Source organism: Pyxicephalus adspersus, chromosome 11, assembly GCF_032062135.1.
Source record: "Pyxicephalus adspersus chromosome 11, UCB_Pads_2.0, whole genome shotgun sequence".
NCBI classification, from domain to species: domain Eukaryota; kingdom Metazoa; phylum Chordata; class Amphibia; order Anura; family Pyxicephalidae; genus Pyxicephalus; species Pyxicephalus adspersus.
Window position 1 is genome coordinate 4,647,733 of NC_092868.1, and position 27,771 is coordinate 4,675,503.

General features: G+C 42.0%; 1 protein-coding gene across 5 annotated transcripts in view; it reads left to right on the forward strand.

Annotated features, from left to right (window-relative positions):
- LOC140341472 (beta-1,4-galactosyltransferase 3-like) overlaps window positions 1-27,771 on the forward strand; it is a 66,813-nt gene that overhangs the window by 631 nt on the left and 38,411 nt on the right. The window contains exons 2-3 of one of the 5 annotated variants that reach the window (XM_072427267.1): window positions 338-510; window positions 13,027-13,133. The exons of 1 other annotated variant lie outside the window; for it this stretch is intronic. The gene's annotated coding sequence lies outside the window, so the exon portion shown is untranslated. Of the gene's footprint in view, window positions 1-337; window positions 511-13,026; window positions 13,134-25,999; window positions 26,083-27,771 lie in introns of all 5 variants that reach the window. 3 more of the 5 variants (XM_072427268.1, XM_072427266.1, XM_072427269.1) reach the window with 3 other exon arrangements.

Genomic DNA, 27,771 nt, shown 5'->3' on the forward strand with positions numbered 1-27,771 from the left:
CACAGATGCTGCGTAGGCGAGGAATCTTCTTTCTGAAAACTTTTCTAAATGCTCGGCCGCTTTGATATTTTCTTTTTAAAACTGGGAGATCGGTACGGCGTGTCCTGGTATTCGCGGGGGTGGAATGAGTGGGAGGTGGACCAAGAGACCTGATTTCGTGCCACGCATGTTGGAGCCTGCAGTCCGCTCATGCATTTTTAACCGGCTTTTAATCAGTTCGCCTGCTTGCATTGCCGTCCAAATGAGTTGCATTTTATGGGGAGGTTGTAATCGGAATGCTCTTACTCAGCAAAACACAAAAAAACAGCTGATCATGCAGTTTTTCTTCTTTTTGCAGGGTAACTTTGCAGTCGTAGGGGCCAAACAATGGTTCTCCTTTCTTGTCCAGTCAGCAGGCCCGGTAGGTGTTTCTGACCGAGGTATACAGCCGATCTGCACTGGAGGTCAGCGGGAGGAAATATTTGCATGGTTACACAAGGATCCAACCCGGGTACTTCCTGTTCCACCCTGGTGAGGAGCCCAGCATGATCAGTGTGTTTTACAGGCACATTTTTTTTTTTCCTGGACTCCGTTGGAGCGGGCTTGGAGGTAACAGGAACTTGCTATTACAGGAGCTCCATTACCTCTAGAATTGTCCCGGAGACGTTCCTTGTCATACCTCATTCAGCGCTGATTGATTTCCTATAAATTCTCAGGAAAGTCGGGCAGGATTCCCACGTCACTGTAATCAACTCCCAACTTGATGTAGATAATAATACGCCATTGATTGTCTCTGAGTACAATTTTTAACGTCTGATGCAGAGTCGTCCATTAATAGCCCGGACGTGTTAAGTGAGAGCGGCGAGGATTCGGCCAGGCCCGGCTGGTCCAGGCAATCTGTCGATCTGAAGGGAATAAATTAGGATGGGGATAGGGCTGTTGCTTTGGCTGATTCAGCCATATTTGATTCTGGTGTCGCTTACATGGGGCATGAATGCAGAAGGGGATTTAAAGGGCCCAAATCAGCTTTCCTTGACCTTTTTAACATGGGGGAACCCTTGAAATAATTTTCAGGTTTTCAGGGAACCCCGGCTATAATTCCTGTATCCATTAATCACCACATTAGTGTGGTGGTCAGTAGGAAGAATTCCTCCTATATTGGGAAGATTGTCACCCTTACCAAAAAGATCATCGGTGTCACTTAAACTGACCCGAGAGGTGCAAACTGCTCATTGCCATTGCTCAAGGAACTCCTAGCAACCTCTGGAGGAACTAGAGAATCAGAAATACTCCAAATTTCCATCTTCACCAATATTGCCTATGAGTACCCAACAACAAATCCTACTCACCTCAACCCACCCATTGTGCCAGGCAGAGGACTAGGCACCCTCTATCTAGCATCTTGCTATATTTTTTTTTGTAGGTGAAGATGCTTATCTTGGAAAACAAAAGGCCATGGGTCTGATTTAATAAAGCTCTTCGATACTGGAGAAGATAGACCATCATGGGTAAACCCAAGGGATCCAGTAGACCTGGACTGGCAACTTTCCAGTGCCCTAGAGACCATTGGCATAGGAGCAATTATCAGACTCTCCAATGTTCTCCAGTGCAAAGTTGCTGCAGGACATTGATAGTAAAATCAATCTCTGCATATGCAGCCTGACTCCATTATAATTTGGCTTTCAGTGGAGCTTTTGGCAATAGCTATTTCTGTGTCTGGAATTTCTTCAAACAGGCTTGTGACATTTTTCAACAGTCATACACGTACACACCTATCAAAATTCCAATGATGGCTGAAATGCAGCCAACCTTTCTTATTGATGCGTAAAAGTATTCTTTTAAAAAGCAAGCTTGACCCTGCTAAATCTATACACAAGTTAGGCTTCTACCGCCAGACTCCTGGTCCTCCAGGATTGTGGAAGGAAACAGAAACCCAAGGACGCACTGATATAATTACTATTGCTAATAAACAGGATTGATATCACGTCAACATATTACGCAGCGCTGTCCATTAAATATGGGTTTCAAATGACAGACAGTGACACAAGAGAAGGAGAGGAGCCTGCCCCGAAGAGCTTACAATCTAGGAGAATGTAGAAAACTCCATGCAGTTATTGTGCATACAGTAAAAACTGAACCCAGGAATTTCGCATTCAAATACTGGAGCTCTATCTGCATAAACAAATAAAAAAAGAAAGGGAGAATAGCTGACCGGTTAGGTAAAACAGAGATTGGTTTTGGTCACCAAGGTCGGCCATTAAAGTAGACATTGCTGACTTAAATCACATGGGACTCGCCTTGACTTTTTATGGCTTTTCAGTTTTTATTATCTTCTAGGTTGTTGGAAGAGTTTAATGATCTCATTAAACATCCTCCTAAAGCTCGTAGCCCTCTGCTAAAACCCAGGCGGTGATGTAATTCATTTTATCTTTTATTTCTACCAAGTCTGAGGGCAGGAGAGTTACATCAATACCGAATGCTAAATAGCCAAACTCCAGGCTAAGCCAATATTGCATAAATATGAGAGGTTAATGTGTTTTTTTGGTCTCCACTGACTGTTTTTTTTTTTTCTTGGATCCCAGCAGAAAACAATGGTTGCATGTTTCCTGTAGTAAAGACCAGTCCCAGCTCTGCTCTCAGGACTGGTCTTGTATCCGCCTCCCGACAGTTTTTGAATGCCGTGTCTCACCCACAGCTCTGCAGCAGGGTGATGTTGTCAGGATGATACCAGGCTACTACTATGTTCACAAGAGGTGTGGTGCATACAGAAGATTTATTTATATATATATATATATGTACTTTCTTCTCAACTATTCACTTTAAGGTCATTACAAGGGACAAGGGGGCGCTCATTGCGTCTGGAGAAAAAGAAGTTTAATCTCCAGATTAGGAAGGGATTCTTCACTGTAAGGTCTGTGAAAATGTGGAATCGGCTCCCTCAGGAAAGTAGTTCCAGCAAGTTCTATAAGAAAATGCTGTATGTTTTTGTAGGAGCACAGAATATAACTGGGGATTAAAGCTTTAAATTAAAGATAACAGAGGCTGCTGATCCGGGGAATATCGAATTGCCTCATGGAATCAGGAAGGAATTTTTTCCCCCTGTTGGAACAAATTTTTTTTGCCTTTCTCTGGATCAACTATGTCTTATAAGGTTTTATATCTGGGATATGTTTATTTCCCTAGTGGCTAAACTTATTAGACTTTTTTCAATTTGACTAACTTTGTAACTATATTTGTGTGTCAGCTTGGAAGGAATAATCCAGTTTTGCTGGTACTGGTAATATAAAATGTACATAACCTTCCTTCCCTGCTATGGGGTAGTGTTCCTTCTGCAAGGCCTGCGTTATTCTAATAAACAGTATCTATATAGCGCCAACATATTACACAGCGCTGTACAATAAATAGCGGTTGCAAATACCGGACAGATACAGACCATAGAGAAGGAGAGGACCCTGCCCATAAGAGCCTACAATCTAAGCTTACAATTGTCAATACCAGAATCACCAAAAAGACAACTTACCTGATTCTGTTGTGTTGCTCTTTCCTTTGTATTAACAGGCGAGTGTTCTGTTTTCTTAGCAATCCGGTCTCTGCTACTTTGCAATGCGGAATTGTTAGGAGAGCAGCAGAAGCACACATCTGCTCCAACGCTCCATCACTAGGGTGACATTTCCTCTTAATTAGAAGTGTGTGGTATGGCAGGCCATGGATTATGGCAATACAGTGGCTCAGTGGTTACAGATCGTGCTTTACATCTTCCTTCTGCTCAATTCCTGCTCTGTAAATTCCAAAAGTTGTCCTTTTTTAAATGTTATGGGCTCTGTTTACAGTCATGCTGTGTAAAGAATGCATAATGTGCATTAAAGCTTACTGGAGCTGAAAATCAATTCTAGTCTGTATGCCCTGCTCCCTGCAATACATTTGGCAGTGATCAAACCAGAAATTATTTTAAGCTGGGTGGAAAGAAATTGTAGGTGGGTAGCAGCCCTTGTATTGTGACCCAGCTTATCAGTAACCACCCAAAAACAGCCGGGTGATTACTGAAAAGTGCTGGGTGGTGCGCCCAGCTTAAGGGGGCTGGGGAGAACACTGTGTGGAGTGATGGTTAGCAGAGAGTTGGACTTTTCAGTGTGTTGCTCCTTTACTGTATGGTCAGATGCAAGCTAGGAGATGACGTCAAATTATTCTTCTTGCTCCCTTGCAAGAATACCTAAACTTTGGAGTATGGGGGGGATCATGTTCCCTCTTCCTCTAGGATGATGCCCAGGTCTAGCGGCCGATCACTATGCCCAAACACTGATCTATGACAATGGCAGATACACACAATTTTAGTGCCGACTGTCGTACAGCAAGGAGCTGCAAGGCAGAAATGGTAAGGTGAGTATTTTGGTGTTTAGGGGTACCCTTTGGTGACCTACAATAAAACTATCAGTGTTCTCCCCAGCCCCTTTTAGCTGGGCACACCACCCGACACTCTTCAGTAACCACCTGGCTGTTTTTGGGTGGTTACTGATGAGTTGGGCCACAATACAGGGGCCACCACCCGCCTACAATTTCTGCCCACCCGGCTTAGAAAGATTTCTGGGTTCAACACTTACCTGACCCCATTACCTCTCTGGGTGCCGCCATTTTCTTCTTTTTTTTTTCTTTTCCTATATACAATCTTTGTCCATCTTGATTGGATATCACCTGTCCCTTTCTGCAATAATTCCCTACCTGATCTTTAAGTTCCACTTAAGTCAAACAGAAAAAGTCGTCCTCCTGTCTGTGCTTTCTAGACGAAATACAAAACTAGATGACCAGGTTATATATAAATAGAAATTCCTTCCCACCAGCCCCTTGCAATAACAAGTGCGTTCCCATGCATAAACCCTTCCTAACATGCGATTTTCGCTTTAACCCAGAAGTTGGTTCAAGAAGACACCGGACACGCTGGAGCCACAAATACAATGGGGGGTAGCCTCAGGCAAAGGTAAATCTGGACCAGCCTGCAGGTTTCTATAAAATAAATAAAAGAGAACATTTGCATTTGCTTAGTTCTAATAAGGATTCTTGACACTGGTTCAGGAACATTCATTCTGTTTGTATAGCAGTAATATGTTTTTTTTCTTAGGTTGTAGGTTTAACATTTTAATTAATTTCCAGCCAAGCTTTTGCATGTTTAAACTTTTAGATACAGTGGGGAAGGATTAAAGTAGAACTTTCAGTTATACAAAAAAAAATACACTTTTAAAAGCTGCTGATTCCTCCGTGATCTTAATCCAGTCGATCCCAAGCCATCATGTCCTTCTTTTTGGTGTGGACTGGACCAGGTGCCACCATCTTTTTCCTCCTCTTCCTGGTTCTTCTTACATCTGAGATCGGATTATGCACCTTCCTGTAAATGTGTTGATATCAGTGAGCATGCTTGAAATCTGCACTTTTTTTAAATTCTAAGAAAACACCTTCTGTGCATGCCTGAGATCACGCATGTGCAAAAGAAGCAGCCCAAAGCTTTCTGGGAAACATGATGTATGTGTCCCAGGCGAGGTTCCCCTTCAGTCTTTATGGAATGGGGGGGGGGGGGTCCTTCCCTTCAAATTAAAGAAAAAAAGAATGTTTTTATTTATATAAAAGGGTTAGCCATTCTTTTATATAATATAAAGAATTTGGTAGTCCACTGTTGATCTTATTGCTGTTTGGGGTTTACCTCTTACCAAGGTGTCCAGGCAAATAGGAAGTGAGAAGCGATCTGCAACACAAACAAAAAGCTGGGTGGGAAGAAAATTTAGGCTGGTGGCAGCCCCTGTGCTGTTACCCAACTTATCAGCAACCACCCAAAAACCGCCGGGTGGTTACTGAAAAGTGCCGGGTGTTGCGCCCAGCTAAAAGGAGCCGGGGAGAACACTGTACTTCAAAGTAAAACCTTCCTACCCTAAACACAGGAGCTTCCATTTGATCCTCTGACTTACAATGTCCTTTCTTTATACAATACTGTGACAATTATGCAGATCATGTGAAGGTATCGGAAAGTCTTTGGCAAGTGAAAGTGATTGACATGCCTGTAGCTGGGTAGGTGATTCAAGATCACAGAATCGGCAGGTCAGTCAGATTTGCACAACGAGAGGCCTTTGTATTTTTTGGAAAAGCTAGGCAGTTCTCTTTCTCTGTAAATTAAATATATGCCACATCCCCAATTTATTGCTACACAAAACAGAATTGAGAAAGAGATGGGTGGGTGTGCAATGCACAAAAGGTAGCAAATCTTACTTCAAAATTTCAACCCCCCAGGGACAATATAGTCAAAATCAGAGCAAAGAAAAGAAACAAATTCTCTGAAGATGGAGCTGGGCTGTATGGATGCAGTTTAGTTAGCGGGGGCCTGAAGCATTGTAAGTGTTAAGAAGCTCTATATTCTCATAAATCATGGTTTATAACTATGCCGTTGGTCCTGTCATGTATACCATTGTGTGAAAGAACCACCTCGCTGTCCTCGGTGCAATATCTACCACTATAGATATGTCTCTTTGTTCCTGATGAAGCAAATTAAGTTCTGCGAAACACGTAGGACATGTATCTAGCATCTAAAATTGAGACCTATAATAATATGCAGTGAACAGAGTATATTTTAGGTATTTTATTGGTTGTTTAATAAATTGTTTTTTTATCACCTTTTATATGTTGTCAATTTGGTCCTTCTTTTTATAAACAAAATGTCTGAAAAATCCCAGGAAACTCTCGTGGTTTCCCTATTTTTCTTCTGTTTTAGGAAAAGTTACCTTTTTGTACTTTTTGAAAACTTCTGATCGTCTCATGACAAGTGTAACCTTTTGGTAACGTTTGCCTTTTCTTCTGGAGATACGGTGCTTTCTCGGATATCACTGTTAATAGAGGCCCTGGGGTGTCAGCATTGTGCAAATATTAAAAATCTTTGATGCAATATACTGTGGGCTACACCAAACTGAAATAAAGTCATGTTGGAAAAATATCAGCTGACTTTCTGTGTGATGAAGCCACAAAACACTTCTGTAAAAGTTTATATAAGCCCCGACAATGATCCTTTGTTATCCGAATCCTTTTGGTCTGTAAAAATATGCAAGGCACTTTGTTGTGTCTGATTGATTAGTGCAAATATAATAGGAAGCTGACGGATTTCTGTGTTGTTCTCTGCTGGTGCTGCGATCCTATTCATTAGACCGGCTTTTCTCAACCTCTTTAACATGGGGGAACCTTTGAAAAAACCCCACCTATAATTACTATATTTACAGCTCACAGTATATTAGTATTATGGTCACTGGGAAGAATTCTTCTTACATTGCTGGTCATTGGGAAGAATGTCACCCTTACAGATAATAATTGTTGGTGTCACTTGAACTGACCCAAGATGCACATATTGCTTAAAGAACCGTTAGCAACCTCTGACGGAACCCGAACCCCTAGGTTTGCATGGAACCTTGGTTCTAAACCACTGTTTCCAGCTCTCTTTGGATTACAGAACCCCTCCAGGTTTTTGTAGTCTGGTCCTGCAATGTTCATAGGACAAATAGCAGAGGTAACATAAGTAAGGCTGGGTACACACGTTCAATAATTGTCATTGGAAAGGATCTTTCAAGACTGGACAAGCGTTGTACATATACCACCATTTTATGGAGAACGGAGGGGGGAGAATGACGGAGCGCACCTGCTGCGCTCTCTCTTCTTTACTTCCATTAAGATCGATCGTGGATCCACCAGGACAAACCCATGAACGACGAACTACAACCGCTGTACAGATGTCAGATTCTGATCCGATATCGGCCCTGAGGCAATTGTCGAACGAGAATCATCTGACGTGTGTACGTAGCCTTAGGCCTGACATATGGGTGCTGGAAATTGTGTGTTCCAGCAAGTGGTCCAATTCATTTTCTGGTTGGTAATTAATAACCCAAAAACATGGCGCACATGTACAATATTCTGCCCTTCCACCAATTGGATTTGGTCGGCTGTTCATACATAACTACACTTTTGCTTTTTAATCAGTATATTTCCCAACGTGCCCGATCTCGCTACGTCTAAAATAATCAGTGTGATTGGATATTAAAATCATTTCAGATTTCATTGTTTCTTTGGAAAGGAAAGTGCAGAAGAAGCAAACATCGGGCTGTGTATACAATACGCCCAACAGTATAGAGAGTTGCAGTGATTTCTGCACGTGTAGGAAATGTTACCCTGGAACTTTTCTAAGCTGTTGTAACTTTAGAAGCCTGAAACTATCAATAGTTTGTTTTTGACCAGGTGCAGTTACTATTTTTGATGGTTTCATTGTACAGACTGCAAAAGTATAGAGAAGGAGTGAATGCAAAGAACGAAGACGGGGCTACAGATGTTGTGTTTGAGATGTTCCTATGGCCTTACAACAGTTTTACTGACCGTGAAAGTTTAATAATAGCTTACGCCCAATAGGCACGTCTTTGTGAGATAGTGCATGATCCTGTTCTTTTACTTTTGCGCACTTGCTGCACCTTGTCTTTTTTTATATGCTGTGCTACTTTTTTTATGTTCTTGGCTGTCCAACTTGCAGGTAAAGGTGAGAAGACACCCACACCCAGAATGCAGGTCCATCGCAGCACTTGATATGGCACAATGGATGCGGTGCAGGTTGAGATGAGTGGAGAAGTAGGATTTGCTGTTGTACTCATAGGCAACCTTGTGTTGGAGAGTCTGATAATTGCTCTTATGTACACCCCAAGGCAGTTGCCAGTCCAGGTTTGCTGGATCCCTTAGGTTCCCCCATGATGCTCTATCTTCTCTGGTCTCTGAGAGCTTTAACAAGGTCCATGGCCTTTTGTCTTCCAAGATGACCTTCATCTACAAATACAAATATAGCAAGTTGCTAGAGGGTGCCTAGTTTTTCCTGGCACAATGAATGGTGCGGGTTCAGGTGAGTAGGGATTGCTGTTGGATATTCATAGGCAATCTTGATGAAGATGAAATTTTGAGATATTAGTGTTTCTCAGGAGGTTTGTTAAAGGTTCCTTGAGCCATAAGCAATTGTACCTCTCAGGTCAGTTTAACACCAATGTTCTTTTTGGCTGTTTGTAAGGGTGGTCTTCTTCCCAATGGCCAGCAAGCAATGTAAGGCATTCTTCCCAATTAGCACTGTGGATACAGTAATTATAGAAGGGGTTCTCTGAGGACCTAAAAGTTATTTTAAGGATTCCCAATAGTAAAACGCTCAAGACACACTGGCCTAGTGTGTAGCCTAGTGATAGACATCAGTGAATAGTCGCTGGAAATTATTACTAAATCCACAGCTCACAGTGTAATAACATTGATCACTGGGAAAAATTCCTTTTACATTGCTGGCGATTGGGAAGAATATCACCCTTACAAATGGCCACAAAGACCATTGGCGTTACTTAAACTGACTCGAGAGGCACAAATTGCTCAAGGAACTTTTGGGAACCTCTAAAGGAACCCATCCTATTGTGTGTGAAATTCCCCCACCTACTAGATTGTAAGCTCTTCGGGGCAGGGTTCTCTCCTCCTGTATCACTGTCTGTATTAGTCTGTCATTTGCAATCTCTATTTAATGTACAGCGCTGCGTAATATGTTGGTGCTTTATAAATCCTGTTTAATAATAATAATAATAATAATAATAATCCTGGTTAAAAATCTCCGCTCTAGAAGCAGTGACCTTGTGTCCTCCACCATGAAGTATGATACAATAGGTTTGGGTTGAGAAGTATTGCATTGCTTGGTGAACTTCTTTTTTTTTTTTTTTTTACCGTCATGTAGTTAGTAGCACATTTTAAAAATTTGAAAGATTTGATCCGAAACTTCCAGGTTCCATACTAGGTAAACTTCCTGCCCAAACGTTCCATCATTACAAAAGGCAAGCTCATTTAATCGGGGCCCGGTACAGAAGTACCCCTTTCCTCCTTGTTGGCTGCCGTGGTTTTAATACTTTGAATATAATGAAAAACTTTAAAATATAGGTTTGGGTTCTACTTTGTTTGTGTCATTCCACCATTCCCCATGGCCTTCTGTGGTTTTTGTTTCTCAGTTTTGCTGTCCTTCACTTCAGAAACCACCCATTGCGGTAGAAATTATTTGTATTTATTTTCAATTTGTCTTTCGTATATAGCGTCTATGGCTGGGTACACACGTGCAATAATTGATCTTTCACAATCCAACAACAGAACGATGTATGAACGAATGCTGTACATACAGCACCGTTCGGCTCTATGGAGGGGGGGGGGGGGGGGGGGGACGACGGAGCAGCACCCCGCTGCCTTCACTTTAATTAGATCCTTGTTGTCCATCATTCGTGGATCAGCCAGGATGGCCGTTGACACAAAGAGCGCTGTACACATGCCAGATTCTCATCCAGTATTACCCGATGAGAATCATCTGACGTGTGTACATAGCCTAAGGTAAGGTTTATTTTGTCCAATATAATCGTGATCGACTTGGGCAAGGAGACCTCCGATATCATGCAGTAAGTCAGGGGTCCTTAACCTCCGGTCTGCAGCCCACTAGTCGGCCGCAGCCGCCTTGACAGCTGGGCCGTTAGACCCCAACCTGTGGTCCACAGACCTTCCTTGGGGGTTGCAGGCGCTCTGGCCAGAGCCGCGGAACATGTCCCTGGTATGTATCGCAAGCTCAGGGGGGTGGGCGAGTTGTGTCTCTGGACACAACTCACCCACTCTCCCATCACAGGCCGGTTCTGGCATTGTGACGTCACTTTGGGACAAGTTCCCCCTTGAGTGACACACGGCTCCCTGCGCATGTGCAGTCCGGAGTCCGTAAGTTTAGTGGTCTGCCATGTTGCATTGTAAGCCCCCCCAGCATTGCAAAACTGCTGTTGGGTTTCAGGGTGTCCATCAACACTCAGATCACTTACAATGAGCTCCGTTGTTTGCCGTTGTTTGTCAAATAGACAGAAATTTGTTCTCCTAGATGACATTTCCTAAGAATGGAGAGGTCAGGAATAAATCAATTATAGCAGCAATACTTGGAACGGTGGACATCGCTCGCTAATACCCATCGTTTTATTGCCCAGCCTCATGAAACTAGGGAACCAGATCTGACTTTTCCTCTTTATTGCGGTTGATTTGCTTTAGAGGTGTGCTTGTATCGGCAGTCACCTCTCATTCTTCTCTACATGTGGGAAGACTTGTCTTGTTCAGCAGCAAATCCTTGGCGCATTCTTGCTCGATGAGTCAATGTTGCCACATTAAGTTTCTGGTTTAAAGGAAAATCATGATGTGAGTTTTGGCAGCGTTCAAAGTGTTTATATGTATATATTGATACAAAAAGAATAAAATATGTCTTTGCTGTTGCACATTTACAAGTCTGTTAAAGGCGTCAGGAATATTTCAAGCTGCCTTTTTACCTTGGAAATGATTATTTATAAGTGAGCCTGCTGTTTCAAAGAAAACAATGCGCTCTTTGTAAAAGAAGGAGAGATTGCCTACTGGTATGATATTGGGGTCATTTGAATGGGCAGTATTAGACCTTACCACTTTAACAGGTATTTCTTCTCTTGTATCTAAGCTCCACCTCCTCATAATTCACCTACGCCCATTTTGCAACCTTTTTTAGGAGGATAGGTTGGAACAGTTGTGATCTTCTAAGAAGCTGAATGACAACTGGCTCTGCCAAAGATGCAATTTTTTTTTTTGTTTTGTTGGATATAGGGAAGAGGGAAGCTTTTGTGATTGTTTCCAGTAACAGTGGAATGAACGCTTGCTAATGGAAAGAGGAGGAGGGAAGACGAGAGAGGGGGGGGGGGCACTCCGTTTTGTGCTCCTTCCATCCACTCATTAATCCGACAGTATGGAATGATGAACAACGCTAGGGGCTGGCTATGCTAGATTTTCACCCAAGATGATCACAATTGTTAGTCTTAGGTGACAGTCATCAAGTGTGTTTATAGCCTTTATGGAAGAATGAGAGTATTTATCATTGGATCCTGCACTGTTCTCCCCAGCCCTTTGTAGCTGGGTGTACCACCCGGCACTTTTCAGTAACCACCTGGGTGTTTTTGGGTGGGTACTGACAGGTTGGGTCACAATACAGGGGTCACTATCCACCTACAGCTTCTTCCCTTCCAGTTTAAACATTTTTAGGGAGAACACTGCCCTGGACTGGGAAATGTTCTTATCCCATGTGGCATTTATTCTAAGGTAGCTCTCATCCTCCCTGGGCAACATGGCTGTAGGGGTATACAACAAAAAAAAAAAGATAGAAAAGATGTGTCCAGCTATTTGAAGTCAGATAGAGCCTGTCTCGTTTACAAGCTGGATGTCCAGGATAATTTAGCCCCTCCCCAGCTTAACTGTCAATGACCCCACCCCTTTCATTCATTGGTTTTTCCTTATATAGAAGCACCTCCCTCCAGGAGCAAATACTCAACATGATTTAGGACTGAGGGCTCTAGCAAGGGGTATTAAAGCAGGGTGCTGTGATGTTTTCAGGAAACAATGTATGGCAACCTGTTGTCTACCTCCCACCAGTCATAATCTGCCACACAGAGACACAGTGGTTAGATAAACAGGTTTTATTTAATATTTGAAATACATAATGAGGTGGGGAACCCGGAAAGGTAAAATATAAATACGTTGTTACCCTCAGAAGTTTGTAAATCTGGGTGGGAAAAAGCTGTAGGTGTGTGGCGGCCCCTGCCTCAGATTTCCAGTGACCACCCAAAGACAGCCAGGTGGTGACTGAAAAGCGCTGGGTGGTACGCTCAGCTGAAAGGGGCTGGGGAGAAATCCAAAGTAGATTAAACTTCAGCTTTAAGACAACTAATAAAAGCTATTCAAAGTGGTGTATAATCAAAACTATCTGCATTTTTGTAATAATACATTTTCATAGTCTTGCATGGACCTGGTCATGAGTGGTTCTCTTTGAACCTGGCATTTCCAGAACTTCATAGGATGGCATCTATTACCACATCTTTGTTCACAGTCTCGTGGTGGTTTTGGATGTATGGGGTGCCGTGCATCTGTGACGTTTTATTGCTGGGATGCTTTATTTCTTTATATGTAAGAATCGAATTCTTATTTTCTTTTCCTCTACAGCTTTGTTTGTGTGATGTCGTGTGCACACACACCTGACAGATGGGGATATTTAGCAAAACAGTTTAAAGGCGAATACCAAAGCACAACCGGACCAATCTGATTTCTTGGTATGTAAAACTGAACTGAATATGAATGTATATTTTTAGTTTCTGCTAAGGAATAGCAGCATCCCCTTCCTGCTTTTGCCAACAGGAGGAGAGATCAGAAATGAATTCATCAGTCTGTTGCTTCTCCCTATTACTATTATTATTATTAATATTAATAATAAACAGGATTTATATAGCGCCAACATATTATGCAGCGCTGTACATTAAATAGGGGTTGCAAATGACAGACTAATACAGACAGTGATACAGGAGGAGAGGACCCTGCCCCGAAGAGCTTACAATCTAGTAGGTGGGGGAATTTACACACAATAGGATGGGGGATATGTAGTGGTGGGAAGTAGTGATGGTTTCAAATACCAGAAGAAGATGGATAGGCAAGTTTGAAAAAATGGGTTTTGAGTGCTCTTTTAAATGACCAGAAAGTAGGAGCAAGCCGAATAGGACGAGGAAGACCATTCCAGAGAGTCGGGGCAGCTCTAGAAAAGTCTAAATGTCCCTAATCACCCAATCACAGGCTGGGGGTGGGCAGGGGACCTAACTATATAGGTTAACAGCAATAGGGAACAGTCAGGTCACCTGGATACCTATGCTCTGGTTGAGGCTTTTACTAGGTAGACAGAACTAGAATTTCTTGTGCCATGCTTTGCCAGGTGCCACCGCCGCTTTGTTAGTGGATGTTTCTCCAGTGGTATAGCAGTATTCTCCCCAGAATTTATTTTAGGCTGGGTGGAATGAAGCTGTAGGCAGGTGGCGGCTTCTGTATTGTAACCTGCCACAAACAGCAGAATGTGGTGTGCCCTGCAAAAAGAGGACAGGGAAAAAATTGTATAGGTAGGTTCCAGACTGTGGACCTGCATAGCACAGGGTTCTGATACCCTTCTACAAAAACATATCACCTAATCTTTGAAGCAAAAAAAGATCAGTGTCCCCATGTTTAGTAGAGGGTAAGCTAACTGTTTCAGGGAGTGTGTATGTTACTTTACACTTAAGTTTATGCAAACATTAATGCCATACGTATTCAGGCAGAAAAATAAAAACTAAACATACATCTGTTTGTTTAATTCCTGAGTGATAAAAGTTGCATCAAAATCACTCAATGAAATAATAATGCAAAACGCATACTTTGCATCGAAGATTATACAATTGGATCTCCTTACAATAATTTGATAATTGCAATGATAATGGAAGTTGTAAAATTCCGACATCGTTAGTTAAGGCAGCAAAGAGAAGAGCGGCGCATTTAATCGCCCTCCGGGAAGATACAAAGCCGGTTTGTTTGGTATCGAAGAGCAATTCCCATCGCTTGGGAGACAGAGAATAGGCCTTCTGCGTAATTGGTGGCTTCCACATGTCCCTTAAGTGCCTTTTAAATTGGAGATGACTCCACCGTCATTTTCTCATTTCCTTTAAACATTACGATACTCATGAAGTTTTTTTTCGAAGCCGTTTTAGCACTCGAGGTTCAAGCGCACATTAGTCTGGCCCGAGGGCGGGTGATGGAGAACGTTAGAACACTCTGTGCCGTTTCTGTTTTTTCATTCTTGGTATTCTTTTCATGTTCATACTCACAGCTGGTCTCCTTTGTTCAGCAATTGTGATCTAGATGTACTGTTAGCTTTTCTCGGGTCTGCGTTGGACCGTGAACAAAGGAATAATGTTCCGATATGGAGCCAGAAAACGTTATACAAACTGATATTTATTGCTTCAAAAATGAAATGACAAAAGAATCTGGAAATAGGTTTTATTATAATTATTCCCTTTAGAATAAGGAGGAACTTTCAACTACCTCCCCTAAAATAAAACGTTTCCCTTTCCTCTCCTTTACCTTTTTTTATTGTGGTAATTATTAGGAAATATTTTCTGGTGGTTGGTAAGTTACTTTTTTGTGCTCCTAAAGGGCTCTGGGTCCGAGGTGGGTGCGGCAAGCCATGGGGCTTTGTCCAGAACTGACTTAGACCCTGACCCATATTTCCAGTAAATTTTCCTTGGTGTTTACGTTGGTAATTTCATGCTTAGTCATTTCCTATCCATTGGTGCCAGGTCACCACAACTTGAAAAAATTACTAAGCATGGAAAGTTTAGGGGTGGATTTGCTTGGCTCAGTGAGAATAAGTATGATGTAGAAGGCCAAAGGTAGAGTGACATAGGCGGCACAGTGGCTCAGTGGTTAGCACTCTGGCCTTTGCAGCGTTGGGTCCTGGGTTGGAACCTCGGCGGCCAGGACACTATCTGCATAGAGTTTGCAGGTTCTCCCCATGTTTCTGTGGGTTTACTCCGGGTACTTCAGTTTCCTCCCACATTCCAAAAACATGCAGTTAGGTTAATTTGCCCCCCAAATAGACCCTAGACTGTTAATGACATATACCTATGGTAGGGACATTAGATTGTGAGCTGCGTAATATGTCAGCAATATATAACTTCTGTATAATAATATTAATTGGCTGGATTGCAACCACTATTCTTAGTGCACCGTAGCAATCGGAATGGTTCACTAGTGAGGAGAAAAATGGGTCAGCATAAGTGGTGTCAGTGGGAGGTAAAAAGAGGAAGGGGATGGTGCAGTTTTCTATGGTGTCGGCGAGCAGCCTATTTTCTCTGTAGGCAAATCAGAGGGCTACTTAACACCAATGTTTCAAAATTATCTGTGTGTTATACAATAATGTGGATATGCAGTACACCATGCGTGTGTTTCCATGTTGCAGTGAGCACCTGAGCACACCACAGATCCATACTAGAATTCTTTAGATAAAGCGCACATTGCAAAGCCTCATCAGCAAAACGTTCTGAAAAGTTCTGTATGTTAATGATTTCTGATTACAAGCGTAATAGTTAATAATATTATTAATACTGTTAATAATAATAATAATAGGATTTTTTATAGCGCCAACATATTACACAGCACTGTACATTAAATTGGAGTTGCAAATGACAGACAGATACAGAAAGTGATACAGGAGGAGGAGAAGACCCTGCACTGAAGAGCTTACAATCTAGGAGGTGGAGGAAGTAACACACAACAGGAGGGTTAATGTTATCCTTAAATGCAAAAAATAAATAAATTCTCATATGTATCTTTGCAGGTTCCCCAAAGCATAAATGGAATCATTGACCTCTTCCTACTTCACCACTTTGAGCACATTGTTTCGGGGTCCCCTATCAGAAGAACACTTGTTCCTTCCAAAACAAGGCTCTTAGTAACTCCCTCCTTTCCCTTTCCACAATGGAGCATGATGGACCCCCAAAGAGTACAGGGACCCTCATGGTGTTTAATGTTCCCCCCAGATTGTCTTTTAGGCTGGGTGGAAAGAAGCTGTAGGTGGTTGGCAGCCCCTGTATTGTGACCCAAGTCTCCAGTAACCACCCAAACAGCCAAGTGGTTACTTAAAAGTGCACCACAATGCCAATAGGGGCATTTAACATATCTGGAAGTGGCAAATTGCAGTGATGTCTGTTGTTCTTTATGAAGAAGAAGGTTTAATGCACTCGCTGCTTACTAAAAAGATATAAGACCCAGTCTTTAAGGGAAAAAAAAAACAGATAAAGGATAAGTGCATTTAAAAAGTAACATCCACACGCAACATCATTCTTCCACTTCCCTCTTTCCCAAACTACCCCACCCTGCCCTTTCCAGATGTAGACTAATCTAGATGTGGTAGACACTGGTCCTTTATTAAAGCTCTCCAAAGCTGGGGAGAATACATATTTGTCAGTGAAGCTGGGTAATCCAGCAAACCTGGAATGTATTTCCTAAAAGTAATTTGCTATTTGTTAGCAAATGTTGTCAATCCGGGACCAGATCCATTTCAGGTTTGCTGGATCACCCAGCTTCACTGATGAAAGTGTATCTTCTCCAACCTTGGAGAGCTTTAACCTCCCTGGCGCTATTCCCGAGTGTGGCTGGGGGTGGATTTTCCATACCGAAAGGGGTAACCCCGAGCCACACTTGGGGGTTGAATTGCCAGGGAGTTTAAAACTCCTACCTGGTTCCCACGTTCCAACGGCCTCCTCCAGCAGTGCGCACAGTGTCCTTTAGCGTTGCCTGTCATCTTCTTCCCTTGGCGATGCTGGCTGGGCATTTGCGTAACGTGGCGATGGCCCGCATCCGCGTCCCCAGTGTGTGAGCCTTGGGAACGCGAGGCCAGGGGAAGCAAATACTGGCCGGGCATCTGCTCGCTAATCTTAGGCTCGAAGGGGGGGGGACTGGGTGGTAAATTTAAAATATTGAAGATTTTTAAATACCTATTACCTAAAAATTGAAGATTTATAAATCTACCTTTTTTACATTTAAAAATCCTCATTAATCATACCGCCAGGGAAGAGAGTAAATCAGACCCACTGACCTGAAAATGTTTTGTGCCATGGCTACACTTTATTAGTAACTTTCCAATGATTGCCGGAGCCTCTCAGGCCTGACGCCATGGCCCCATGATTTGTGCGTTGGGGTGTAAACAAACTCAAGATGCTGATGGAATGAGGTAAACTGATACAAGACTTCCTAGGAAGCGGCATGGATTACTGTGTTACCATTCATCAATCTGCAACCAGCATTTCAGACTAGTATCATAAAAAAGAGTGTTCATATTTGTTCCGCTATAAAAAAAATTGTTGACTGCACAACCGCTTGCATGTTACGCTTCGGAATGTTTTTTTATCAGTGCAGAACATATCCGTTTATTGAACAATAAAAATTTATGGAACTTAAGAAGAAAGTGGAGTATCTGATAATGAATCATTGCCAAGTCAGTTCTGAAGCATCCAAGGTGGGTCCTTTGCAGGTCAGGGAGTGGTGCAGTTCTCATGGGTTTTGCCGTCATGTTCCCTATATGTTCTATTTACTGGGTGATCAGGAACATTCATTGTACATCGGTAGCACCTTCTCTGCATTCTTTCACCTTTTTTTTTTTTTCCTCTAGTTTTCAGTATACTGAGTGTGTCCTATATTTATGGCTCTTCCTCACATTTAGCCTGTATTTGTTTAGCACCAGGAGGATGACTGCCAAGCTTTAATTGCTAAACCAACCCCAGGGGAATTCTCTTATTGCTGTCAGTTTACAAGGCATGTGGTTGTAAAATCGAGGCATCGGCCAAGTCGTGATTACATACAATCCTTGTATTCCCCTGTGAGGCTTTGTTATGAGGAAGATCATCTTCTGGTTCTACGCCACGTGCCTAGACCATTGATCGAACTCCGTTTCTTGTTTCCTGCCTGGGTTACCTCTAACCAGGGGGCTAATAAGTTATTTGAACATGACTGATTGGTTTTATTGTACGTCATAAAATGGGAGGACATTTATAATCATTATGGTCTTAAAGCTGGGTTTCTCAAATTTTTTTTCATGGGGGAACCTTTGATATAAACTTTAGGTCTTCAGGGTATCCCTTTTATAACTACTATATCCACAGTTCACAGTATATTAGTGTGGTGGTCAATGAGATGAATGCTCCTTACATTGGTGGCCATTGGGAAGAATGTCACCCTTACAGATAACCAAAAAAATATCATTGATGTCATTTAAACTGACCCCGAGAGTCGACTGGGAGTGTTCATTGCTCAAGGAACCCCTCGCAACCTCTGTATGAACCCTGGTTGAGAAACCTTGGCATAAACTAACATCAAACTTCCCAATCCACAGCAGTGTTCAATCCAGATATTGTTTAAGCTCGGTGGGAAATAAATGTAGGCAAGTGGCACCCCATGTATTGACCCAACTCTTCAGTAACCACCCAAAAACAGACGAGTGCTTACTGAAAATTGGTGGGTGGTGTGCCCAGCTAAAAGGGGCTGGGGAGAACAATCCCTTGTTAGAAGTAAAAACTAATCCCTATTTCTTCTAGGATGACTCCACTAACCATTGCAACCTTTTCAGGCCTTGCTACTCTCTACCTGTGAAAGCTGGTACCATCATCAAGATATTTCCAGTGCTGTTTCATTTACCGGTAGCAGCTCGCCACCATCTTTATGAAATCCTATATAAAAGTCCTATTTTAGAGGTAGTATTGGCAGTGTATTTGGTAATTTCTGTGGCTAGGTCTTTGTAAAAATATGTGCGCAGCAGGTTCCTCCATTCAAATGATGCCAGGAAAAGCAGCACAGATTGTGCGTTTGCTTTTTAATAGGCTGACCAACATAACGTTGGAAAAACCCTTGAGGCGACAAAACCTGCTCATACAGGTTAAAGTTTAATGGATGAAATTCAATGATAAATATTCTCGAGGCAGATAAATGTTTTTTTTTTTATCATGGGAAACTACATTTTACTTGAGACCGCAGGTTATTTTTCCCATTGTTTGCACTGAGAGCTGATGAATCACATATTCTGTCTTCGTTTGCAAAAGCCCTTTAAAGTTTGATGTCCGGTCTGCTAAATCGACAAAGCTCTCGATGCCATCTGGACTGGAGTGTTGGCAGTAGTTGATGTCACCATAGGTTGTGGCCTTCACACATAATTAGCAGCCTTCTCAGATATACTATATTGTAGATTGGTGGATTGCACCTAATAAGGTGAACATGGCTTATATGTCATAAGTTTGGTGTGGACAATGCAGTGAGTTTCTTTTAGACAATGGTTTGCCATTAGTTGGACCATGGATGCACCAAGAAACCTGATGAACAAACTGCATGAGTCCAAAAGCTTGTAGACACAAGACCATCACACTTATATAAACCTTGTCATCCATTTCCAATTAATAGGCATTTATGTTTAGTTGTCTCCATGTCCCCCACCCCACCTTGTGGCTATAACATCCTCTTCTCCAATATTCTTGGAAATATGTATTCATTCACCCAAAGGATTCATTTGTGAAGTCATGCTCTGATGTTGGATGAAAAGACCTTGCCATGCAAAGTTGTTCAGTAGTGTTGAGGTCAGGACTGTGAGCAGGACGCAAATATTCCTCTACATCAGCCTTTCTTGACCTTTTTACATGGGGGACCCTTAACCTCCCTGGCGGTATTCCTGAGTGTGGCTCGGGGTTAATTTTCAGTACCAAAAGCAGAACCCCAACTGGAATTTCCTGGGAGTTTTCAAGCCTTACCTGATCCCCACGTGCCCGCTGTGTCCTCCAGTGAAGCCAGGCTACACAGATGCCAGGTGGCATCTGCGTCCCTGGCGTGTGAATGTTGGGGAACACGCGGCCAGTGGACGCAGATGCCGGCCTTTTAGTGCCAGGGTGCGGCTGGAGGGCTGGACTGTGTGGTTGGGATTCGGATCAGTAGGAAGAATTCCTCTGACATTGCTGGCCATTGGGAAGAATATCACCCTTACAGATAGCCAAAAAGATCATTGGGGGTCATTTAGTCTGACCTGAGAGGTACAAACTTCTCAAAGAACCCCTAGCAACCTCTGAAGGAACCCTAGGGGTCCACAAAGCTCTGTTTGAAAAAACAGTTCACCAAACCAATCAAACCATATTTTTATGGTGCTTTGTGCATACATTTTATTTTTATAATTATTGACAAAATTCATATTGTACAAGACCATTTTTTGATATCTTAGTCGGACTGGTTAAACATTTAATCTGTTTTTTTATTTCAGTTTAATGCATTTGTAGTATCTAATTGGCTTCCATGTTCTCCCCGCCTTCCGGAAGATGTAGAAAATTAACTTATCATTTGTTTTCAGTGACTGTTCCTGTGTACATAATAATTTATCGAGTAGTCATGTAATTTAATTCTGAAGCTTTTTTCCTTCTACGACGCTAAAGGCACACCGTACGGTCATGCTTGAGTTAGATTGTGCCCGGAATGACGCAAGTCTCAAAGGATAAGGTTAAGTATGGATAACCTTTTGACATTTTAGTTGCCAAGCTAAGGAAAAAAAAAGCATCTTGGCTGCTCTTGACTGAGACAGAAAGCTCCAATGGTTATGTGCAACAGATGTCTCCTTCCACATTGAAGGACCATGCTTGTGGACATGGACAAATCAGATGGTGCCTTGGCCATATCCCTTGAAAATTACAGCATCTATACAGTGTTTTCCGCAGGTTTTCCCCAGGTTACGTTGCAAAAGGCAACGTGAACTCATCAAACCTCCTATACATTGCCAAAGAAGGTCCAAAATTGGTATTTTTACTGAATAATTTGTGTATGAACACATCAAAGAGTTGGTCCACCAAAAAGGTGGTATTTGAGGTAGACCAAATCTCCTGATGGCTTCTTACTTCTCTTGGGGCCTTTAGAATATTCTCATGCAACTTTCAGTTGCATACTTTTTATAACTAGTATTTATAACTAGTATTAAACCTGAAATACTCACCTGTCCCTGTTCATCACAGGGTGCTGCCATTTTGCAATCTCAATTGGCTGGGATAACGTAACTGTGCGGGAGTTCATTCCTGCGAAAGGGACGCCAAGATTGCCGGTTATCCCTGGCAGCAAATGCTGAGCTGCGCATGTTGACTTTCAGACAGGTAAGGACCAATATTCCAGAAGAGACATCGTCTGACTCTTCCTTACAAAAACACCTGCCCATTTGCCATAAGTGAGACTTAAGTTCAGTGTTCTCCCCGACCCTTTTGACCGGGCGCACCATCCGGCACATTTATGTAACCACCCCTCTGTTTTTGGGTGGTTACTGAAGAGTTGGGTCATAATACAGGGACTGCCACTCGCCTACAATTTCTTCCCACCCAGCTTTAAAAGTTCCACTTTAAACATGACCTTGCTCTTTGATTCCTATAATATAAATTATGGGTGAATTACCCCTGTAGTCCTTTCTGGAAGACTTTTTCCAAATACGGCCATGCCGTAGGAACTTTTGCATACATAGCTGTGAATACAAGTCAGCTGCCATTGCAGATTCCGTGACTCCTTATACCCTGATAACATAACTTAGGTGTGTTTGTCCGATAGGCTTTGCTCTCCTGATATAGTAAGTCATTGGTAATGCAGTCATTGCTTTGGGAGGGTTTATAAGGCTTTTTCTTATTGTTAATACCTTCTGATAACATCTTAAGTTAATGGAGATTTCTGGTTTAGCCAGTTTGCTTGGGTTTGCTTTAGAAAGGCTTTACACATGCCATGTCATCTTTATAAACCGCTTTTTTATTTGCTTTTTAAACTAAACTAAACCATTTTATTTGCTTTTTAGACTACCAGCTACTATTTTTACATAAAACGCACACACACACAGTAGGCAGGTTGGCAAGCAAGCGTATTGTCTTTTGAATTGTACACAGTGCAATATCACATTGGGAATGGGCTGGCCTTGATCACAACCAACTACTCAACTGTGCTCTTTGTTCTTAATAAATATGTGCGCATGCACAGCTCAGTAATATTTAACGTCTGGGCGACAGACACAAAAGAACAATTATTTCTAAAAGGGCATCGCCTGTCCCTTGCTTTAATAAACACCTGGTCACATACAGTATTCTCCCGAAACCCTTTAAGCCGTGTGCACCACCTGGCATTTTTCAAGATCCACCTGGCTGTTTTTGAATGGTTACTAAAAAGTTGGGTCAAAATATAGGAGCTGCTTCTTCCCACCCAAAAAACATTTCTAAAGAGAACACTGGTGTGCTTTTTAAATTTGGACTTTAGTTCCAATTTATTTGGCATTTGCACACAAGTGGTTTAGTGGAATAAGAGCGGTGTGGTGGCTCAGTGGTTAGCACCTTTGCAGCTCTTTGCAGCTGCCAGGTTTGAACCCCAGACAGGACACTTTGTGTATGGAGTTTGCCTTGCATGTTTGCTCTGGGCACCCCAAAAACATGCAGGTAGGTTATTTGGCTTCCCTCAGATATTGGCAATTCGCAATCTCCTCTGATGGACAGTTGGTGATATAACTATGGAGTCTGCGTAATATGTTGGTGCTATATAAATTCACATTATTAAGGGGATGAGTAGATTGTGAGTGGTTTAGGGAGAAAGGTGCACATGTAAAGTAACACAACAATTGCTTTTTAAAGAGAACCTGTTAGGGTGTGAAAGCTGGGCTCAACAAAGACAGGCATATTGCCTGCATCAGATTTTTTTCCCTTTCCCGACTTACCAAGCTTTGTTCTTCACAGTGTTTTTGCTTGGAGGTAGACAGATAGAGCAGCAGTGTGTTGCTTCCGTATGCCACTGCTGCTCTGGTGACTAAAATTATTTTCTTTTATTTATTATATATATAAAGCCATTACTAGTTATTTACTGAAATGTTAAACATTTATAACACCATTCTGTGTAAGGTAGTATTTTTTTTTTTGCTTCTGCTTGTACAAATATGGAAGCTGTCTACCGCATGTTTTTCATTTTTTTATGAGCTATGAGTAAGCAAATGTCGGGCGCTCGGTGCAATAAACTTGATGGTGCTATATTCTATGGAACAGAACAGGGACGCTGTGCAGGTTACTAGGAAAGTAAGTGAACGGATTACTGGAGGAGGGGATAGCAAAATTGTTTGCCAAAGTTACCAGAAAAGGAGAGTGAAGTTTTTGTTGGATGCTTTTGTAAAACCCAAAGAATATTTTGATTAAAGAGGAACTGAGTTTATACTCGCCTTTTCCCTTTCTGTCAGGTGGCCTGCCATTTTCCTTTTTTTTTGATCCTCAGCCATATTGATTGGCTCTGCTGGGATGCTATACCTCCTGCGCAGGTGTCCATTCAGTTCTGGCATCGGCAGGGGAAGCCGGGAAACCAACCGATTTTGATGCTTGGCATCACCTGTCCCTTTCTGCAATAAAGCCCAGCTTGGTCAAAGTTTTTTAAAGTGGAACTTTAGTTCAATTTCGCTGTCCAATCCCAGGCTTAGAACATGTACTGGCAAAGCCTCCTGGGATACCTACGCCATGCATCCCGGGAGGCTCTTGGCTGCTCCCTCTGAGATTGGGGATGCACAGATAAAAACGTTTCTTATATGCAGTTTCGGATATGCAGGACTATAGGTAAGTGTGATTTTAATTTTTTTATTTTTAGTTTAGTTCCGCTTTAAAGATGAACCGAGTTTTAATACTCACCTGTCCCTATTCCGTCAGGTGGGCCACCATTTTCCTTTATCTTTTTGATCCTCAGCCATCTGGATTGGCTGGACCAGGCAGGAGTTCAATTAGTTCTGGAAATGGCAGGGGAAGCCAGGATGTATTCCGGCAACCAACCAACTGATTTTGACAGATGGGAGCGATTATATTGGTATAAATTCTTATAGCAGGAGGGCCATCGCCTGTCTCTTTCTGCAATAAAGCCCAACTTGGTCGCAGTTTTTTAAAGTGGAACTTTCATTCAATTTCACTGTCCAATTACAGGCTGGGAACAGGTATAGGATGTCACTTAAGGGAAGTAAGTTTATATATAGATGCAGTTGAACTGCAGACTTTCAGCTTTAATTCAGTGGGTTGAACAAAAAGATTGCATAAAAATGTGAGGAACTAAAGCCTTTTTTTTTTTTTTTTTTTACACAATCACTTAATTTCGGGGGCTTAAAAGTTATTGGACAATTGACTCAAAGGCTATTTCATGGGCTGGTATGGGCAATTCCTTTGTTATGTCATTATCAATTAGGCAGATAAAAAGCCTGGAGTTATTTGGGTGTGGGGGGGTGCTCATATGTGGAAGATTTTGCTATGAGCAGACAACATGCGGTCATAGGAGCTCTCCATGCAGGTGAAACAAGACATCCTTAAGCTGCAAAAAAAGAAAAACCCATCCAAGAAATTGCTGCAATATTAGGAGTGGCAAAATCTACAGTTTGGTACATCATGAGAAACAAACAAAGCACTGGCGAAACTCAGCAACGCCAAAAGGACCTGGACGTTCACGGAAGACAACAGTGGTGGATGATCGCAGAATCATTTTAATGGTGAAGAGAAACCCCTTCACAACAGCCAACCAAGTGACCAACACTCTCCAGGAAGTAGGCGTATCGATATCCAAGTCTACCATAAAGAGAAGACTGCATGAAAGTAAATACAGAGGGTGCACTGCAAGGTGCAAGACACTCATAAGCCTCAAGAATAGAAAGATTAGATTGGACTTTGCTCAAAAACATCTAAAAAAGCCAGCACAGTTCTGGAAAAACATTCTTTGGACAGATGAAACCAAGATCAACCTTTACCAGAATGATGGCAAGAAAAAAGAGAAATCGTGGAGCAGCTCATAATCCAAAGCATAGCACATCATCTATAAAACATGGTGGAGGCAGTGTGATGGCTTGGGCCTACATGGCTGCCACGGCACTGGGACACTAGTGTTTATCCATGATGTCACACAGAAGCAGCCGAATGAATTCTGAGGTGTTCAGGGACATACTGTCTGCTCAAATCCAGCTAAATGCAGTCACATTGATTGGGAGGCGTTTCATAATACAGATGGACAATGACCCAAAACATACAGCCAAAGCAACCCAGGAGTTTATTAAAGCAAAGAAGTGGAATATTCTTGAATGGCCAAGTCAGTCACCTGATCTGAACCCAATTGAGCATTTCACTTGTTGAAGACTAAACTTCGGACAGAAAGGCCCACAAACAAACAGCAACTGAAAGCCGCTGCAGTAAAGGCCTGGCAGAGCATTAAGAAGGAGGAAACCCGGCATCTGGTGATGTCCATGAGTTCAAGACTACAGGATGTCATTGCCAGCAAAGGGTTTTCAACCAAGTATTAGAAATGGACATTTATTTTCAGCTTTTTAATTTGGCCAATTACTTTTGAACCCCCGAAATGAAGTGATTGTATTAAAAAAAAAGGCTTTAGTTCCTCACATTTGTATGCAATCTTTTGTTCAACCCACTGAATTAAAGCTGAAAGTCTGCAGTTCAACCGCATCTGAGTTGTTTCATTTAAAATTAATTGTGGTAATATACAGAACCAAAATTAAAAAAAAAGTTGTCTCTGTCCAAATATTTATAGACCTAACTATATATATTTTATATATTTGTTTTATTAAAAGGAAGCGAGGAACATAAAACGGATGTCTGAAGAAGAAGAAAAAAAAAAGCAACAAACCTCAGAGTTACACTTTCATGACACCTGGTACAAAAGACAAGTTGGCATTTTTTTAATATGCAGAATGTTTGCAGCTTTTCAGCAAATACTTGTTCATGTGGAACTGCATTGTTACATTTATGCTTTGCCCTCTCCCCTCTGTTTGCCTTTTAATGTTTTTTTAATAATGCACGCCCTTGTTGTGCAAGACTAACGTGTACCCGCAGTACAGACATATGTGTGGGGAAATCCAGACAACTACTTGTTCTTTGGATGGCAGTTTATCTTAAAGTGAACGTGGGCCTGGGGCACGTACAATAAAACTTTTATATATCATGAATCGAGAGTGAAAGATAAATAAAACAGCGGTGTCAGAGGCCAGAATCTGGTGCTATGTGCAGCATATTGGCTCACACTTACTTCTAGATGTGCCCTCCTTTTTGCCAGGTTTCAATCTCGACCAGGGCACTATCTGCATGGAGTTTGCAGATTCTCCTCGTATTTGTGTGTTTCCTCACACATTCCAAAAATATGCAGAGAGGTTATTTGGCTTTCCGCAAAAATTGTCTCTAGGTTGTGTAATGACATACGACTATGGTAGGGACGTTAGATTGTGAGGGATAGTTAGTCACACGACTATGGACTTTGTACAGCGCTTCGTAATATGTCTGTGCTATATAAATATTGGATAATAATATAAATATTTGATCCAAGCACCCCGTATCTCTGTTCTGCTATCATTATCTGGCACCATCCTGCTTTAATTATTGGGCATTCACCAATGATGTAACTTCTGCACATGCATCCCGGACTTACAGTATTTTGTCACTATTACATATTCTGCTACTGTACGCTGCTGTCAGAACCCAGAATCAGGTTCAGAGGTTGTTGGGTTAAGAGACTTGTAAAGCTCCCAGCACCCAGGGACAGCTTGAAGTCTCACCACAACCCTAGCTGGTAAAGAACCTAGAAGGCAGCATTAAGCGGTACTGAACCACGCACCGCCATCCCTATTCACTTTACATGGGGCGGCCGTGCTGATCGGCTGCTTGGTACCCCAAAAAGTAGACCCACAAAAAAAATTCATTATTCGTGTTTAAATAACACCATTTGTTCAGACAGACAAGCTATTCACTCTGTTGATATATCCACCCCTTTATTATTATTAAACAGTATTTTTATGGGCAGCATGGTGGCTCAGTGGTTAGAACTCAAACCTCAGCCAGAACACCATCTGCATGGAGTTTGCAGGTTCTCCCCGTGTTTACGTGGGTTTCCTCTGGGTACTTCGGGTTCCTCCCATATTCCAAAAAACATGCAGTTAGGTTAATTGGCTTCCCCCTAAAATTGTCCTTGGACATATGACTATGGGGGGGGACATTAGATTGTGAGCTTAAGCTAGTGACATAACTATGGACTTTGTACAACGCTGTGTAATAATAATAATAAGATATAGCGCCAACATATTATGCAGCGCTGTACATTAAAAAAGGGGACAAAATGACAGACACAGACAGTGACACAGGAGGAGGAGAGGACCCTGCCCTGAAGAGCTTACAATCCAAGAGGTGGGGAAGCAGCATACAATTGGAGCTGACTCCCCTTGGTATTATTACTATATTTATACTGCAGGCAAAAATAAAAACAAAATGCAGGGTTCAGTAAAGACCCAGGGTTATAGTAAAAAAAAAAATATATATATATATTTATAATCCTATAATCGCCTTCTTTCTTTAC